We start from the raw sequence: 18,492 nt of genomic DNA, 5'->3' as shown, positions 1-18,492 counted from the left end.
CAAGGGATGGCTTCCAATCAGCTTGTGTGTGCTTGACACTTCAGAAAGATTTGTCAAAGGCATGTGTTGGGATAAGGTTGCCTTCAAGAAGTTGCTCTATGGTTTGATGGAGACCTATGCCACTCCATCACATTTTGTATCGCTATCATTTTTTACAGTGACAGAGATGGTAAATCTCAAGGAAGAAATGGTAGAGGCTCGATTTTGGCATAGAAGGTTTGTGGGTGTTATCCATGAATCAGAGAGCACATAACAAGGTTTTTGTTTTTGTCATTTGTAAGCTCGCATGATGAGTTTATGGATTTGTGCACCTGTTAGAAAATACAAGGCCATACACAATAATTGAGGATAATATTCTTTATTCTGATGAAGATGATGAGTATGAAAAGGATGCAATTGTGAAGCATGGCATCATCAAGGAGTGCATCAAGTTCTATTGTAGTAGGGTACATGAAGTTGTTGGTGACCTTTCTACTAATGGAGATGTGGCATTACAGGAATTGTCAAGCAAAAGAAAGTGATTGCATTGGTGAAGACATCCTAACAACCGACATAGGTAGAGGCTATGTGTGTGGCAAATGCATCAGATAATTCCCATATTAAGATTTGGTCTAGCATTGAGAGGCCTCTCGAGACACAAAGAGTTGATTCACCTATAGATGAAGGAATTGGAGAAGGTGAGCACCGCATTAACCCTTATGAATTTCTCTATATTCTATCCCAAACTATCTTGTACCTCTGATGTATCTCAAGACTCTTTTGGCTGCATTCCAGTGAGACTGTTTTGGATTTGCCATAAACTGTGCAAGTGAACTTACTGCATAACAAATATCTAGCCATGTGATAGTCAGATATATAAGAGATCCGATGAGCTGCTTGTAGTACCTGTCATTGATTGTAAGCTTTTCTGAATCTTTAGTAAGTTTCAAACTCGGTTCCATGGGAGTGGTTGCAATCTTGCAATCTGCCATATGAAACTTCTTCAAGAGACTGTCAACATACTTGAGCTGACTCATGAATGTGCTATCTAAATCTCTCCAAAACTCAATTCCAAGATAATAGTGCATAAGTCCAAGATCTTTCATGTCGAATGAACATGTGATATGATGAAAATATGATATAATAACATGGGGAATGACACTAGTATCGTTCCCCCAATTGGGGTATAAATAAGAGGTACTATTGGCATTCAACATGGCATCATATGGAGAATGGCACTAGTTCCATTCTCTCTCTAAGGTTATGTAGAAATGGTAATAATGTATGCTCCTTTCTTGATTCTATGTGATTTGAAAACATTATAGTTTGAAATTTGTATTGTAATAACTGTCTTGTGAAAATTTGGATTGAAGTGCTTTTTACAAATCTATTGGAACATGGGTAATGGCACTAGTTTTATTCTCCCAATGAGGTTATAGGCATTCTCCATGTCATCATTTGTAGAATGGCACTTGTGGCATTCACTCTATGGGGTTATGAATATTTTATGTTCCTTTGTTCCCTTGTGTGATTTGACTGTAAGCAAAGAGAATTAAAATCTAATATAATATCTATGCTTTCAAAGCATGCATTGTACATTTCTTTTGGGACATGGGGAGAGGCACTATTCTCTCCTCCCAATGAGGATATAGAGAAATGCACTAGTGGCATTCTCCATGACCTTATTGGGAAAATGGCACTAGCACCATTCCCCAAGGGAAGAATGACACTAGCGCTATTCTCTCTTTGAGTTGAGAGAAAAAGGTTACACTATTGGCATTCTCTATGGCCCTTTAGAGAGATTGGCACTAGTCCATTCCCTAATAGGATAATGGAATCACTAACATTCTTTCTAGAGGTGATGGATAATGGTCGTATTTTATGGTCATTTATTGGTTCTCTATGCTTTTGTGTTTTGATTGTATTGAATACATTCCAAAGAATGTAACTATTTGGATTATCCTTAACTTCCACAAGGACCAATGGTGCATGGAATAATATGGAGACATCAAATGTAGAGGAGAACATACCACTCAAAATGGGGACAATCAACGATGCGATGGATACAAGAGGTATAGAAAAAAAAATAGCACCAAAAATGAAGACAATTGCAAGGAATATCATTAGTCCTATACTTTTAGAAGAGAACATGGATGAACATAGTGACTTAGCATTGGGAACAAGACTAGATAATCTTATTGTTGTTGCAAACATGTATGAAAATGTAGCACGTGGTTCATTGGAGGAGTCAGAAGCCAGCAACTTCAAGGAGAATTTGGATCTACGTCCACATACGATTTCTTTGGATATGCCATGAATGACAATCATATTAGATCTGAATGGCTTGCTATTGAGTCGATGCTTGTTCAAGTTGCCAATACATCTGTCTATTGTGCATGGCAAAAATAGTTATATGGTTATTCATCTTGGGTGCATAGAATTCCTAAAAATCTTGCTACAAAGATTTAATGTAGGTATCTAGTCAACTATGATGGAGCATAGTGTACTTGATATGGTAGGAAAGCTGCAAAATTTTGCAAGTTAGAGCCTCCCTTTCTTTGTTATATGGTCTCAGCAAGGATGCTTCACTTATAGCAAGATGAGGATAAATAGGCCCGGCAAGGTTGGTGTTGAGGCAATGTTCAAACCCTTAGCAAAAATCTCAAAGGCATTTGGATGTGATGCTAGAAGGAGAGTCCTTGTTGATGACAGCTTGCATTAGTCCTCCATCAAATTCCATATTTCCTTCTACGTTTGATGTACAAAACAAGGACGATAACATTCTATTGGGAGATTTTCCTTTTTAGAGTGCTTATCTCGTGCAGTGGATCTGCCATCATCACTACTAGTGTCAGAGTCGGTCATGCCATCCTCGATGTCAATGGCTACCACATGAGCAGCATTGAATGTTTTGTAATTGCTAATCTTTTTATCCATCATATTTCAGCCTATCTATAGTATACCTAGCTCTGGTAGACCTGTGCAAAATAAGCTCACTACCAGGTACTCTCAAAACATCCCTTGTCTTCCTTACTCTAGGTGTAACAATAGAAGGAATACCCAACTCATCATCAAGGCTCTGTTTTGAGCCATTGGATTCACCATCCACATAAGAGTGACCTGCATTCACATCAACCATGGGCTAATCTACTTTCTCTTTTCCTTTTCATGATACTTGCATACCACTATCGGCATTGCTTTGAGGAGATCCTCTTGATCTCAATCTGCCTGTCCATGGCGAAGTATGTGTTCGAACCACTGCTAGAGGACACTACAGGTCCACTAATATTTTGTGATTACTACTGTGAATTCTGTGCAGCATTACCATTTTGTGCATCTACATCATCAATCACATTTACTGGTTTATACTAGTTGCTCATCTCATCAAAAACAACATCTTTCTCACTGTAGACTTACAAGGAGAAGGGTTATAGCATCTGTACCCTTTCTGCTGCAGAGAATAACCAATAAAGATGCAGTTCTTAGCTTTTGCATCCAACTTGGATCTCAACTCATCTGGCACATGTTCACATAGGCAATGCAACCAAAAACTTTCAAATGAGAAATATCTGGTTTCCTACCAGCATACCTCTCCTCTGGCTCATGCCATGTATTGCGGCAGTGGGAGTCATGTTCATTATGTAGACTACTGTAGCAACTGCTTCAGCCCAATATAATCTCGCAGGTCTTTTTCGTTGAGCATGGAATGAGATACCTCTCCAATATGCCTGTTTTTCCTTTCTACAAATCCATTTTGCTGTGGGGTATGACTGCATGAATATTGTTGCTTTATGCCATGCTCCTACAGGAAACTTGCAAACTCATTTGAGAGGTACTTTCCCCCTCCATCTGACCTTAGGCATTTTATTTGTAGGCGTGTTTCTTTTTCAACCATAGCTTTAAAAGCTTTGAAATGTCCAAACACTTCACTTTTCTTTTTCATAAAATACACCCAAACTTTTCTGCTGTAGTCATCAATAAAAGTGAAAAAATAATGACAGCCTCTAATAGATGCAGCTTTAGTAGTCCACACATAAGAGTGGATTAATTCCAATGGCCTCTTACTCTCTTGAACATGTCTAGGAAATGGTTTCCTTGCCTGTTTTCCAAATTGATAGGCTTCACATACCTTATGCATTTCTGCAACCTTGAACTTAGTCAATCCTGCAACAATATTTTGGGCCTGCATTAATTTAAGTCGCTGTACATTAACATGACCAATGCGTTTATGCTAGATATCAATATCTGCAACTACACCAGTCCCATGTGCAAACATTGCTGCACTCAATTCAGGCATGTCTGCATCCAACATAAACATCCTACCCTTCTTCTTCCCTTTTGCTATCAAGCGACCTTTATTTTTCATATCCTCAACAAAGCATCCATGAGGATTAAATCTAACCTGCAAGCCCTGCTCAACCATTTGACCAACAGAAACCAGGTTCTTGGTGATATTCGGGACATAAAATACATTAGACAGGAATTTCTTTTTTCCATCCTGTATAGACAAAGGAATTTTACCAATTTGCACAATAGGATGTGTAGTATCATCACCAGTCTCCGCAAATCTTGGTCTTTCCATTTTCCTTGCATCCTGCATCCATTCTGCATGATCTGTCATGTGGTTTGATGCACCTGAGTCAACATATCACACATCATTGCTTTCTTCTGCACTTGTCATAGAATTGATCATGTGTTGCACCATAAACAGGTGCTCATTTCTGTCATCACCCTATCTACTAGAGGATGCATAATTGCCTTACTGCAATTTTCTAGTCATGATGTCATTCTGCTTTTTATAGCAGTCTTTAACCATATGACCCATTTTACCACAGTAGTAGCATTCAACATTGTTGTTTGCATTTTGGCCTCTTTGCCATCCACCATGACCTCTTTGGCTCCCCCTGCCTCTAAAGTTACCACATCCTCCTCCATAGGACTGGTTTTCTTAAATTTGCTGCATATTCTAATTTCTGCCATGGCCTCCAAATTGGCCTGCTCTACCTCTGCCTCTAACTCTTTTAGCATTTGAGTAGAAGATAACTTCTTTTGAGGTTCCTCCTGAAGAAGATGCGCCACCATTTCTCTGCTCTTCAGAAATTAGAAGAGCAATCAACTCCTCAAAATCAAGAAAATTCTCACGGACGGCAATGGATGTCTAGAATTGTGCATAATTCTTTCCTAGACCATTCAAGGTCACAGAAACTAAATCATCATCTTTCATTGGTGACCCAATAGAAGCAAGTGCATTTGCAATCTTCTTCACCTTCATGTGGTAGTCATTGATGCTCATATTTTTTCTCTGCACATTATGCAACTCCTGCTTGAGCTGTATTTTCTTGGCTTGCGTATTTGTGCTATACATTTTTGTCAAAGTATCCCATGCCTCCTTCGGCGTGCTTGCATCCTGAATATGCACAATCATAGAATCTAAAATACTGATAGACAACCATTACATAACTTTTCTGGCTCTCTCATGCTAGCCTTTAAATGCGTGCAACTCCTGTTGATTGGGAACATTAGGAATAACTAGTTCTTGTTCAGCTCCAGTAATGAACTCCTAATAGCCTTTTCCCTTAAGAAAATTCATCATTCTAAATTTCCATGATTGGAAGTTGTTCTTGTCAAGCTTTTCAATGACAATATGTGAAAGAGCATCAGACGCCATTACAAAACACTGCAAAATATTCTGTCACTGCAAAAAAAACACAACTTCTACCTCACAAGGGCAAATTTGCAAAACTGACGAAAGTGATATTTGACCACACAGTCACTTCCTAGTAACAATTATGCATCAATAGGCAATAAGAATGATTTTGTCACTCCCAATACCTCTGCACATAGGCATATGATGTAATTTCTACGATAACTTTTCATCGACCTGCAGAACAGTGGTCGCACAACAAAAACAGGGCACTTTCTTGAGTGCCTGCAAAAAACTTCTGCCACCAAAACGGGCCCCCAAACGCCCTTTGCCCTTTGCCCTCAAAAACTTTCGCCACAAAAACAGGCCCCAAAATGAACCAAGAGTGCACTGTGGTGTGGCGAAGGGTATCCCCAATGCACTCTTGCACTTTCTGGCTATGCTACCTATAGAGATTGGCTCCCAAAATCGAAAAAAAAGGAACGCAACACTAATCCTCTTACTAGGACACTGCGAACTTGGTTTGCTTTCTTGAGCTCCTTACCATGAACCGAGCTCTCATACCATGTGAAGAGAGTGGGAGAGAAGGAAGGAGTCTCACTTGCAGCTTTCTCACGTACACAATGGGGGAATATACACAAAGGTGGAGGCTGAAAATAGTTTTCCTCTTCTTAGTTGTGAAAGCCAAAAGAACTCTAAGTACAAAAGAATAGGTGAACCCTATATGTGGGTCTCAAACCAAACTCAGCTAACTAAGGGGGCATACTAACTGAGCCACCAACTAGAGTACATAAAGATAGCTGTCATCCAGCTATTATTCATGGGCGGTGTACCAATTGCATCTGTAGCTAACAAGTCGGTGACATAAATGCACAACGGTCACCTTGGCATATCATGAGTGGAGCTCGATATCTCAACATGGGGCACCTAGCCCGAGATGTCCCAGAGGACAGACATAGTGCCTAACCCTCCCATAAGGTAGACAGAGTCAACAGAGGGAGACTCAAGAGGAGAGGGCATAGAGATCTATTAGACAATAGCAATCGGAGTCATAGACTTCATGGGTGACACCCTCGGAGGGCAAGTGGATCCAGCTTAAAAAGAAAAAGAAAGTGAGCAAACAGACTCACAAGAATCGGAAACAAAGAGCCAAAGGTAGGGCAAAAGAGCGAGCAGAGCATGAGTCAGACCCCTTCCCTTGGGAGAGCTATCCGCAGATTCACCTTCATGTTAGACCCCCCAGCAAGAAGAGGGGTCCCCTACTTTTGTAGTAGATTTCTCGAGCACAGTGCACCTGGATAGCATGATGTAGCAGGCACTAGAGGAGGTGATAGTAGAGGCTTCTTCAGAGAGATGCCCTCAAGGGATGGGGGAGGATCTTTAGCAACCCTCGGCCCCGCCTTTCCCTTAGCCCTCCACCCCCTCATCAACCTTCTACTTGTCCCCCTCCTCCCCCCCTCTGGATCCCCCCTCCATTCCCCCTACCTCCCCCCCCCCCCTCCACCCCCCGTTGCTCTGGATGTTGTCACCCTCATCACCCGCTGCCCCCCACCCCCCCTTCCCCCTCCACTCCACTTCCTCCTCTAGTGCCTCCCACCCCCTCCTGCTCCAGTGCCTCCCCTTCCCCTCAGCCTATGGGCAAGGGAAAGGCAGTGGCCTCTAGCTCATCCCCTCCCCTAGAGAGGTAGGGGGGAGCCTCCTCATAGGGGACCACTACCTCATGACAGGGAGTGGGGAGCCTCCTCATAGGGGACCATGGCCTCATGACAGGGAGTGGGGAGCATCGGATTCCTGTCGTAGGTTTTAGACTCATTGCTTCACCTTGGACTTTCCTTGCCAAGGGAGTTCTGGCATTTAAGGCCATGGAACTACCTTGTAATTCTAGATTCCTACCTCATGTCTCTTGAGCTAACAGTATTGATTCTGTAGCCTCAAAAAGGGGGTTCACTCAATGTGGTCGAATCCCACACCCATCCCTTTTGGGGCATAGAGTTTTCCTCCATAGGAGAGGAGAAGTAGACAGATAGAGGAGAAGCTGTCTCGCATGATGGACAAGTGGATGGGGCCATATGGGCTAGACCTGTGGTACACGCATGGCTCGTTGGCCTTCTTCCAACTGGTGGGATTCACCCCAGATAGATTAGGCACAAGTTTAGTAGGAGGAGTGATTTGGCTGCTGCCCAAGGCAAGGATTCAATCGTTGACATAGTAGTACTAGGACAATACAGTAGTGTGCAGAGGCGTTTGGGGCTGACTTTTCTTTCATGATGTAGTGGGCATGGAAGATGGGAGTTGAACCAATAGTTACTCTAGTCTAAAGACACACAGACACAGATTACACTCCCTCCAAGCCCCCATCAAAATCATGGAGGTCTCATTTTCTAGAATAAGATTCCAAGAATAGGCAAGATTTGTTCTCTTCAACATCCTCCTCATGATTTGGATAGTGGTGAGTTGGAATGTGCAAAAACTTCACGATCGTGTCTGTAGTCACAGCCACAATACCTGATTCTTTGGTAGGAGCTATAGAGAGTAGTGGTAGATAGGGCAGTTGACATTGTCTTGATCCAGGAGCATATGTTCATCATGGTTGATATCGGTTGTAGCCATCACCTCCTTCTGGGGTAGGGGGCTTGAGATTTGGTCCTCTACAATTGGCAAGACTAGAGGGGTTTGTATTCAGCTTTGCTAAGGGTCTTAAATGTATATGCACCAGCTTGCTACTGATAGCACCGGCCATCCTTCTAGAGATGTTTGGTAGAGAGCCTCCTTGATGTGGACTCATGGATTGTTGGAGGTGACTTCAACAATCTAGAGTTCAAGGAGGATAATAAGCAAGAAGGGGCTTTGTTTGCAGAGATGCCAGTAGCAGAGCGAGGAATTTGGGAGCAGTTTGTTTTTGCAATTAGCGGCAGCGGCAGGGCCCCTAGAGGGAGGAAGAGTTTACTAGGATTCCAAGAAGCCTCCACTTCTCCTTTGAGGAGACGAGACTTGGTTCTACATTGGGGACTGAGCTATGCATAGAGGGGAGCCATAGGCATCTTAGCAGGTACCATGATGTCAGATCATGCTCTGATTATACTCCATCTTGAGTAGATTTGCCCGGATCTTCCCTAGAAGGGCATCCACATTCTAGACAGCTTGCTTTAGGAGGCAGAGGTTCAACACTCCATAGTGGAGATCTAGTAGTAGCTAGAGTGTGTACCTTCAAAGAGTTGGGAAAATTGGGTTGCAAAGGCCATCCAGAAGAGTAGTGTTGAGCTCCAATCCCAGGCATTCAGGAGGAGACATGCATTGCAAGAGAGGGAGATAGCCTTGAGGAGAGATCTATCTTCCATAGAGTGACTTAGGAAATAAGAGCCAGGCTCCCAATGGTTCAGTGAGAGGTACGAGGCTGCGAGGCTAATCCTACAGGACCTAGAGGTGTAGAGGACAAATTTCTCTTATTACTTGTATTGTACCCAGAGATGTAGAGTCGGGCCCTCCTAAGCAAGCTAGTGGTTTGAAGCAGGGGGACTCATTTGGACCAGGCCTTCCTTGTAGTGAGGAGTTCAAGAGGCAGCCAATTCTTTGACACCCTTAGGTCAAAGACATAAAGGGATGATACACCATGAGCCACTACCTTTCCATTTGCCTTGGATGTGACAGTGAGTTCTTCATTGTCGACCGAATAGGACCGACATGTTGTGTTTGTCCATTTGGCTAAACAAAATATTCTTGCACAAAGTCGATACATAGAGTACACAGGAAATTAGCTCCTAGTCTCCTATAGGCGTGATGAATGGGATACTACCAACACCCTCAATAGGTCATGTCCAATTATCCCCCATAGTTACATAAGAGTCAGGATGCATACCTTCTATGGTCTTAAACAAATCTTTCTTGTTTAACATGTGCTTCAAGACTCCTCTTTCCATGTACCAACATTCCTTGCCTTCCTTCTTGCTGGAGGAACTCCCTTTTAGAGCTTGAAACCTTACTCTGATACCATGGAAATAGGAGGATAGAATCTCTCACACCTCTCTTTGACCTTTAGCTCAAAATACACTTAGAAATACTGCACAAAATTTTCTTGCATTTTGTTAAAGCCCACAGAGTTCTTGAATTGGGATGATCATGCATTGATTCTGCTTGGTCAAATAGTTGGAGCCACATTAGTACTTCTGATTTGACAACATCTTTGACATTGTGTGCCCAAGCCATTCCTTGTTTATTTCAGAGGATACTAACATAGCTAATGTTGCCCTCTTTATATCTAGTTGATCTAAGTTGTACACTGCTTTCACTTTCTATAATAAGTAATTTCTTAGGTTAGAGAGCATTGTCTCTTGGCATGCATCTCTTGAGGTGTTGGTAGGGTTGGCAGTCTATGAATCTTAGGGTGCAGGCTAAAGCTTGCAAAGACTAGACTAGTATTCAGCTGAATGGCTTGATGCTGCTGCCTCAAATGCTCCCACCAATTGTGAGACCACATCTCGTGTTCTTTGCTCTGATGGCAATGATCGAATGCATGCATCTACAACTTCTTCTTGCTTCTACTCTATAGAGAGCCTTCTTTCTTCTCATTGTTTCTCCCTCCTCAAACATTGCAAAAGTGTCTTCCAATGTTGTTTCAACATCGTGCCATTTCTTTCCTTGCCCCATAATTTGTTCCTTGTGCCTTGACCAAGATTTTCATCTTTCCTATCTCGTCACCTCTATCTACTTCTCCTACAAGCCATGATGAGCTCCATCTTGCCATTGATGATGATCAATAAACCACCAAAATAGACCCACTAGGACAAAGAATAGTTAGCTTGTGAGGCAAACAAAGAATAGAGGACAACTTACCCAAGTGAAGAAGCTAATGCCAAACCAAAGAACGAGGTCATGTCGAGTTGACACTGCATGGTGTAGCTTATAGAGTGACAAGAGGAGGATGTACTTTAATATTCAGCTATTTGCAAGGTGGGAGATGAAAAAATTTCCAAAAATGCACGGGATAGATAAATTTTCAATTGCCATGATTTCTGCCCTCCCACGATACACATCACTAAAGTTGGATATATCGGTTGCCCTCAAGCAAGAGCAATGTGGCCCATTGCTTCAAAATATAAATAGTTCCAAAGGGTCTTCTATCGGATTTGATACCATACACTAAAAAATGCAATGACCTTTGACATGCTTATGTGCCACATAGCAAGAGATTTCAATGAAAAAGGACAAATACAAAATTGTAAATAGTGTTGAGTTTATTAAAAGATATTTGCACATGCACAATATGCACATTTTCAAATTCTTCCACTCTACGGTGGACCTAGATACAAATATCACCAAAAATCAATGTTTTAATACCAACATGTAGTGGTCCCACTAGTTTGGCTTTCATTTTTTCAATTGGTTTTGGCTTTCGACAAATCAAGGAAAAGTTATAGAGCGTGCCCTTGAATGAGTGTGCATAATTTTAGGACAACATTGGAGGCACCTTAAACCACATCTAATGTTTCAATTAGGTGTGTCATTTTTTAAAGGAGAAGCTCACATAATTTAATTTTGAATGATTACTTAGTTGCATGTATGTGTAGAATAAATTTTTGATGTTTTGAATAAATTGTTATATCCTATACTCTTCAGGATGCATGCTTCACATGCTCACATGCAACATAGCACTTGTAATTCTTTAAAAGTTTCATTCCAAATCTTTATTCCATATTCTTTTCATCTCATGTTTAATTTGGGAATGTGTACTACAACTTGAAGACCAACTTTATCAAATTCCTTTGAGTAATGCATAAGTTATGGGTCAGGCAAGATACCTATATACAAGAAATGCCTTGAACCTCACAAAAAATGGATAGACCCAAGCAAACATTGACCAAAATATTCAATAGTATGGAAGTCAATCTAATAGCCACAAAATTGCCCAAGATTGCTCACATCGTAGGGATCTACAATAGCTCCAAGTCTAGGAAAGACCAACTAGGGATGTTGATTTCCTGGTAACCATCTCGGTCATTGATACCCTAGTAGAGGAGGATGAAGTACCAGTCATCACAATGAAGATCAAAAAGTAGAATGTTTCAATCATGATCATTGATGGTGGTCTGGAGTTAGTATTCTAAAGCCATGGCTTAGTGGTGATGGCTTAAATTTAAACATTTGACTCAATGCATGATCAGGTGTAGCCAATTGTGGAACTATTTTAGGGGCAATTTTGGGGGAGATGCAGTTTGTCAAAACTTGTTGTTTTGAATACCATAGAGCTCTACAAATCTTACCACACAAGCAATTTGCCCTCCTTTGCGCAGTCTTTATGTTGCATCTTTGTGCATCAGATTGTTCTATTCGCAGCGTGCCACCTATCATCTATGCATAGGTTTTCCATGCTAATCAAGATTCGCAACCACCGCACTAATGTTGGCTTGGTGTGACCACCACCGCATGGTTCTTGGAGGCATTTTAGTGGTTGCTGTAACTACTCTTAATTAAAACAAAGAAAATGCATTTACAATAATAAGCTGGGTCATGTGAGACTGGCATTGGAGTCCCACAATTGCTGATATATTTTACAAGGAGGGGTCCCCTTTCTTAGCATACCATTGGGTAGGTTTAGAACCAGCCCAGTGGTTGGAATAGCATGTCATTATAGTGTATGAGAGTGTAATAAATAGTTTAAAACAAATGGTTAAAAGTTAATCCTAAGTGAAGGAAAATGTATTTCCTTGTGCAACCACCACCCTGGTTCTATTTTAGTACAGGCGATTAATGCTAAACCAAGGAAAATATATTTTCTTGCAACCACCACACTAGTTCTATTTTAGTGCGGTGGTTGTAGAACGTTAAACATTTTATTTCATTTAAAAGTTAATCCTTGACAAAGAAAATACATTTTCCTTCAATTTATAGTTAATCCTAATCGAAGGAAAATGTATTTCCTTTAGGGGGGCTACAGTTAATCCCAAACCAAGGAAAATGTATTTCCTTGTGACCACTATGCTAGTTCTTGGACCTATTTCAATGCTTCTTAAAGTCAATCCTAAAACCAAGGAAAATGTTTTTCTTTATGCAACCACCATGTTGGTTCTAATTTAGTGTAGGTTGCAATTAATCCTAAACCAAGGAAAATGTATTTCCTTGCAACCATCATGCTGGTTCTTGGAATTATTTTAGTGATGCTTGCAGTTAATCCTAAAACCAAGGAAAATGTATTTTCTTGTGCACCAATTGCTTTTGCAATGACTTAAAGTTGAAATTTAAAAGAGATTACATCTGGCAAGTATAACAACTCAACCCTTCAACCCCCAATGAAGACGAAAGCCTTCATTACCCCAATTATGATGATGCCAGCACATTTCCCTACTCATGTGGGACAATCCTAGGCACATTATCAACACGACAGTCCATATGACACTAATGCATCTCTAACCCACCTAACACACCTACATTAACACCCGCACTTGCACCAGGGGCACCGAATTTGCATGCAACTAAGCTCCGGCCAATTCCTCTAACAACCCTCTGACCCAAATTCCCCCCTGAAATTCAGCAAATCCCTTTGACTTCTCCACAACACGACATGGCCGAGCACTATCACAATGATAGGGACCTTGAAGTCGAAGCGGAAGGGAACAATTTCTTCAACCCTCCTCGCAACAATTTTGGCAACAATAATAACAATCAAGGTAGATGCCCCTTGGGCAAACTTGAACTTCCCAAATACAATGGTAGGGGCGATCCAGCCCAATTCCTCTAGCATTTTGATGCCACATGCCAAGCGGGTGAAGATCAATCCAAAGAAACCAAGGTTGCCTGGTTCCGCATGGCCTTAACCGATGAAGCCTCAGAATTGTACCTAGACCTCCTAGTGGAAGAAAGAGCCACATGGGACCTACTGTAAACATAATTCAAGAGGCGATTTCAAAGACTATAAGATGATCTTGCTCTCCAACTAAGCAAGCTCAAACAAGGTCGGGGAGAAGATGTACGCACGTACCTGGGCAAGATGAAACGCTTAATTGCCAAATGCAATTTGGTTATGCAACATGCGATTGCATGCATATTATAAGCTTCTGTGGTGAACATGTTGAGAGTTCACGCTCAACATCATGTGATCATGTGTGCATAGCACCATCACGTGATCATATGTGCATAGCACTAACCTTATAGAGTGCTATAAAGGAAACGGTTAGATCCCCTAACCCTAACCCTAAATGGGTTTGTATATATTCTATTTTTTCAACTAAATCTAGAGTACAGTTAGTCATTTGTGGTGTGCTCTCTAGCTGTGCCCTCTCTCCTCATCTCCACTCTTCTCCTCTCCCCTCTTCATTTTTTGTCATGGTATCAAAGCTCCCTTGCCTTTCGATGAGGCATTGTGATCCTTGAGAGTGCGAGAGAGATCGAAAGATTGAGAGAGATCGAGTGTTCTCTTCCATCGAGAGAACTTCTTATTTGATAGAGAAATTCCGTCCATTTGAGAGGAATTTCCGTCCATTCATTTTGTGAGAGTTTCATTGAGAGATTCATTCTTTCTATTCCGTTCATTCTTCCATGAGGGTGAGTAGTTCTTCTTGTGAGAGAGAAAGAGTTTCATTTCATAGTGTTTGAGAGAGGGAGAGAGTTATTCTTTATGAGAAATCAAAAGAGAGAGATGCTTTGAGGATGCCTCCACTATAATTCTTGGTTCTTGGTTCTTCATCTCCGAGATACTTCTACAACTACGACAGACTCCTGCACAGCCAGCTCCATAACCAGCTCGCTATCAGTGGCTCAATGCTCAAACATAGCCTTCCCTCATTGAAGGAGTAGTGCAGTAGATGCTTGTGCTGCCTCAGCCCGTGAAGATGATCCTTGGCTGCTCGATGCCAGCGGACTACTAGGTGATCCCATCGGCGAAAAGCTCTATTGAGTTTCAAGCACCACTGGAGCTCTGATTAGTTTCTTCAACAAAAGCCACCAAACACCCAGCATCTATAATTGCCTCTCCATCGACTCCAAAGCAACAAGGGCGGCCGACTAGCTACAACGACTCCATCATCAAAGCATCTTCATTGTGCCTCGGTTGGACAACTGGACCAGGGCTCTACAACTAAGGCAACTCCTACCATCGACCAAAAGCTCACACTATACACAACTCAGCCAGCCGACTCTATCAACGGGCTGTAGCTCCTTCTAGCACCTCCTAGCTCTTATAAGGCTCCTAGCTTTGACTAAGCCAGGCTCCAGTGCATACACCGAGAGTAGCTCAAACGGTCTACTAGGGAAAGCAGACCTCCAACCAGATTGACATATGCTCAGAAAGGCAAACCAATTTAGGTTGAAACCACCAATTACGCTCTTATGACTACCATCATGGCTACAGAAGAGCCAGTACTTTGAAGATGCAGTAGACAAGCCAGAATGGCAAACTGCTATGAATGAAGAAATGGATGCTTTGTATAAAAATAACACTTGGGAATTATGCGACCTTCCACCACGAAAGAAGGCCATAGCAAACAAATGGGTATACAAAGTGAAGTAGAATCCAGATGGCAGTATTCAAAGATACAAAGCCAGACTAGTTGCAAAAGGATTTGCACAACAATATGGTCATGACTATGATGAGACTTATGCTCCAGTAGCAAAGATGGATTCCATACGGTTCTTGATATCACTAGCGACACTCAGCAGATGGAATGTGTATCAGCTCGATGTCAAGAATGCATTTCTCAATGGTTATCTAGACGAAGAAGTCTACATGCAACAACCAGCATGTTATGTTGAACCAGGAAAGGAGAATAAGGTTTGCCATCCCAAGAAAAGTCTCTACGGCTTAAAACAAGCACCTAGAAGTTGGTACAGTAGAATCGACAAGTATTTTGCTGATTTGGGATACATGAAGTCCAATGCAGATCATACTCTCTGCTACAAAGTTCAAGGGGAAGACATTACTATTGCACTTTTGTACGTGGATGATCTGATTGTGATAGGAAGCAAGGATAGGTTCATCAGAAAACTGAAACAAGACTTATCTGCAGAGTTCGACATGAAAGATCTTGGACTTATGCACTATTGTCTTGGAATTGAGTTCTGGAGAGATTCAGATAGCACATTCATGAGTCAGCTCAAGTATGTTGACAGTCTCCTAAAGAAGTTTCATATGGCAGATTGCAAGATTCCAACCACTCCCATGGAACAAAGTTTGAAACTTACTAAAGATTCAAAAAAGCCTACAGTCAATGACGGATACTACATGCAACTCATCGGATCTCTTATATATCTGACAATCACACGGCCATATATTTGTTATGCAGTAAGCTCACTAGCATAGTTTATGGCAAATCCAAAACAGTCTCATTGGAATGCAGCCAAAAGAGTCTTGAGATACATAAGAGGTACAAGACAGTTTGGGATAGAATACAGAGGAAGTCATCCACAGTTGCATGGATACTGTGACAGTGACTATGCCGAAGATCATGAGACCAGGAGATCGACACAGGGATATGCATTTTTCGTTGGTCAAGGTGCTATATCATGGTTGTCAAACAAACAGCCAACTGTTTCTTTGTCTTCGACTGAATCAAAATATAGAGCACTCACTACAGGTGCATGTGAGGCTATATGGCTCATAAACAGATTACTTTGATGAGTCTAAGCCAACAACAATATAGTGTGATAATCAATCGGCTCAAGCATTGGCCAAAAATCCAGTATATCACTCTAGGACAAAACACATTGATGTAAGAGAGCACTTCATCAGAGAAAGAGTGTTACTTGGTGACATCACACTGCAGCATTGTGATAGCAAAGAGAATCTTGCAGACATCTTTACCAAACCACTCGGTAAAGAACCTTTCGAGAAACACCGATTAGCTCTTGGTTTGACACAGAGGAAGGACATTCCCATTAAAGGGGTGTGATGGAATGTAATGCTCAGTCCTTCTTCAATTCCCCAGAGTCATCATCTTGAGGGAAGGCCTACTTCATGATGTTGATCTTGAGGGAAGGTGTTGAGAGTTCACGCTCAACATCATGTGATCATGTGTGCATAGCACCATCACGTGATCATATGTGCATAGCACTAACCTTATAGAGTGCTATAAAGGAAAGGGTTAGATCCCTTAACCCTAACCCTAAATGGGATTGTATATATTCTATTTTTTCAACTAAATCTAGAGTACACTTAGTCATTTGTGGTGTGCTCTCTAGTTGTGCCCTCTCTCCTCATCTCCACTCTTCTCCTCTCCCCTCTTCATATTTTGTCAGAACATGTGCGATGAACATGGAAGTAGAAGAGCAATTTGACCATGATGAAAGAGTTCAGCCCCGCGGGTTCACTCAAAGGGATATTTTTTGGTGAAATTTGCACAGGGAGAGCAGCAACAATGCTTGTGGTTTTTGCAGAGGGTTTTACTTTTGACAAAGTATGGTTATTTCCCCCTGAACAATTATGCACTAATGCATTATGCCGAAATGGACCATCGGGAAAATCGGGCACAAATCTTCATGGACATAATTTTGGGAGAGATTACCAACAAGAGGAGAAGTGTTTAGCATAGCAAACTCCGTTCAATTTTGTTTGCATTATTTGTTCAAATCCTTGATGTTCCAAGACCTCGACAATGCATCCCGAAATCTTTTGAAGAGGAGACAGAGGTCAAGGTGGAAACCTTGCGGGAGTCAGAAAACAAAGAATAGATGGAAGTATTATTGAAGGCAGGGTACACAAAAGAAGAAATTCGAGAGTATTTGGCTAGTAAAGACAAAGGGCTACAAGAGCCATTGGATGTCCTCAAGATTCAAGAAAATCAGGGTGAAAAGCCAAAGATTAATAGAAAAATGGTCAGGATAAAAACTACACTAAAGAGGCCCAGTGACCCAAAGGAAAGAAAGAAAAGTTTATTTCCAACATCCAAAAAACAGAAAGATTCAAAGCTGATATTGGAGAAGGAAGGACAGAGCTACAAATGCTAGGGAATGATGCAATACAAGAAATGCTAGTATAATCGACTGAGTAGATGGATGAAATTTTGCCAGAATAACCAGAAAAACCTGCATCGCCACAGGAAGGGAACCATGCCCTTGAAACGGATTTAGAAGATGAACCTCTAGAGTAGACGTATATTTCATATGATGGGGCAAGAAAGGCATTGGAATATTTGGAGAAGTTTCACATTTAGGAGGAACACATAAGTGTTCAGATGCAGTATATATATGAAGAAACTGAGATTGTGGGTACTTTCATGCCAAATTTGGAGGTTGAAAACCTAAAAGCACAAGTCACAGATTAGATGACCAGTTTATGGGCTCAAATTCAGAACAGACTAGCGCATCTGGAAAAACAACCCCTGCAGAATCTAATATCCCAGTGTTGGAAAGTTTGGGCTTGACAAATTCATTGATGGAAGAAGACCCACCTTTGGAAATTAAGGGGGTGGAATTTTATTCAGCACGGTTAACCTTGCCTTTTAAAACTTTACTGTCACAAGAATTTAGTAGTAAAACAATTGTTTTGCCTAATCTGTTGCCAAATTTTGTAGATCAAGAGAATCTCGAAAATCAAGATAATTTGTAGATAGAAAGGCTACATAATTCTGACTACATGATTTAACGGTGCTAGGTCAGTTGAGTCTCACATTGAATATCACATTGAGGGTTTTGAGAAAACCACTTTACCATTTGAAACAATTCATCCTCTGGACACTCTCATTAACACAATAACTGAATAAATTAATGAACCTGTGACTATTGATGACGGACACACGGAGATAGTACATAGGCCTATCATTCATCTGGTGTCATATTCTGAAAGTCAGGAAGAGGAGCATAATATTGCAGACAACGCGAGCTTGCAAGATGCGCTCCAACTAAACCAATCCTCTGAACTTTGCTTTAATTGTGACTTGTTTTAA

The sequence above is a fragment of the Dipteris shenzhenensis genome, chromosome 12 (genome assembly GCF_047967505.1).
Source record: "Dipteris shenzhenensis isolate YYH24624 ecotype China chromosome 12, Dip_SZ_1.0, whole genome shotgun sequence".
In the NCBI taxonomy this organism is placed as follows: domain Eukaryota; kingdom Viridiplantae; phylum Streptophyta; class Polypodiopsida; order Gleicheniales; family Dipteridaceae; genus Dipteris; species Dipteris shenzhenensis.
This window is presented reverse-complemented; position numbering follows the sequence as displayed.